Below are 2,106 nucleotides of genomic sequence, written 5' to 3' on the forward strand. Positions count from 1 at the left end.
AATCCCTGAGTCGGGAAGATCTCCTGGAGAAGGAAATGGCAACCCACTCCAGAATTCTTGCCTGGAAAATCCCATGGACGGAGGAACCTGGTAGGCTACAGTCCATGGGGTCGCAAAGAGTTGGACAGGACTGAGCGACTTCCTCACTCACTTCACTCAGTGTTTGCATATGACCTCTGCCCTATACTTAAATCCTCTCCTATACTTAATCTCTGGATGACTTATAATACCTAGTACAATGTAAATGATATGGAAATAGTTGACAGTTTGAAAAATTCAAGTTTTGCTTTGGAACTTTCTGGGATTTTTTTTTTTTCCTGAATATTTTCCACCTGTAGTTGGTTGAGTCTGCAGATGCAGAAACCAAGGAGTGTATACAGGTATAAAACAGTTCTGAACAGACAATATGATGCTTTGAGGAACCTGTCAATTATAAGGGGCTACAAACCAATAAGGCTCTTAAGAGAAATTTAAGTTAAATACGATTATCATAAAGAATCTGAAATCTTGTTAACAAAAATTCACTGAAATTGGTTGCACATCCAACTGGGAAAAGCTGAAAGTTTCTCTCATTTTTCCTCAAACATCAGGGAATCTTTTAGTCAATCCCACCTGTCATGGCTATTTTCTTTGGCAACACATAGATCTTGCATATCTACCTGTGCATGTGATTAATGGATGGTAAATGAGAAAATTCCCTGAGAAACTGAGAGTCTTATATAAATACAATGCTTCAGGCAACAACACAGAAACCAATTTTAACATAATTAATTATTCATGGAGTGCCTATAGGAACTAATTTTAACATAATTAATTATTTATGGAGTGCCTACTAGACAACGATACCTAATATTTCCTAAGAGATTAATAACCTCAATTGTATTTGATTAGCAAATATTTTCTGATGTTCAGTTTTGGACATAGTTGTTTTCATAATTTTCCACATAAAAAAAATTAAAAAAAAAAAAGATGCAAGTGAAAAAAAAAAAAATTTGGACACGACTCTAAAAACCCCACTTTGAAGTGAGATTAGAATGTAGCTCATTCTTAGCTCCAACTCACAGTTGATCACTTTACCTTATCAGTGTGATCTGTTCCAGAAAACTTACCTTATCCTGTTTGTTGCCAAAATGACTGAAATACTTTAGACTACAATTCGGACTGGCTCCCTCAGGAGGATTCCATGTCCATATGATGGTGCAGAGGTTTTCAACAGAAACACTCAAATTTGTCACAGGTGGCTGAGATTCTGTTCAAATCAAGCACAGGAAACACATTTATCAACAGCAGCCAGTGTTTTCAGTGGTTCATTTCATTTTTCCTCCAAGTCCTAGAGGCCAGGAATCATAAAACTGAGTTAATGAGAGCTAACATTTACTGACCCAGGTAGTATCATAAATACTCTCCACAAACGAATCTGCTCAGCCCTCACAACCTTAGAAGACAGGGACTATCAGCTTGTAAAGATGAGGAGACCAAGACAAGGGCTTTGAGTCACTTGCCCCATATCCCATGGCTGGTAAATGACAGAGCTGAGATGCAAACCCAGGAAGTATGGCTCCCATTCCACATCATCTGCTATAGAGTGAACCCAGAGGACAGTATATTCTTAAACATCCAACTTTTCCTCCTGTGGGTATTTGGAGTCCCCTACACTTGCTCACCAAAGGGCACTCCATATAGACACTTCCCTCTCAGCAGTTCTGCGAATGTGTTGAAGTGCCTCATCTTTAACTGTGCTTGCTAACGTGACCTGGTAATTGTTTTTTAATGACTATTCCAAAGAAGTACTGAGAGAGAGATTTAACAGCCCTGGTTGCTCCCTTGAGGTCTGACACTAAACAGCTGGAACTGTAGCTCTGGCAAATCTGAAGAGGGAAGAGAAGAGGAGAAACGGTGAACCAATGTCTTGAAAAATGTGTTTCATTTGGAGAAAACCCACCACTGTCTCCACCAAGTATTTACTGACTCTATTATTTTGGATTCAGCTTTAGGACCAGGGAAAGGAGTTTCCATGCTTCTGCCAAATGCAGGGAAGGAAACAGAGAGGGAAAGGAAATATCATTTCAAACTTTCCTGAGAACTTCTCCTGAGGCCAGGACTACC

At 39.3% G+C, this 2,106-nt stretch overlaps 1 protein-coding gene across 1 annotated transcript in view; it reads right to left on the reverse strand.

Annotated features, from left to right (window-relative positions):
• The window catches only part of LOC104984165 (dedicator of cytokinesis protein 11-like), a 16,532-nt gene that overhangs the window by 9,980 nt on the left and 4,446 nt on the right, over window positions 1-2,106 (reverse strand). The gene's annotated exons all lie outside the window — the stretch shown is intronic.

This window comes from Bison bison, unplaced genomic scaffold (genome assembly GCF_000754665.1).
Source record: "Bison bison bison isolate TAMUID 2011002044 unplaced genomic scaffold, Bison_UMD1.0 scf7180017863930, whole genome shotgun sequence".
Classification (NCBI taxonomy): Eukaryota; Metazoa; Chordata; class Mammalia; order Artiodactyla; family Bovidae; genus Bison; species Bison bison.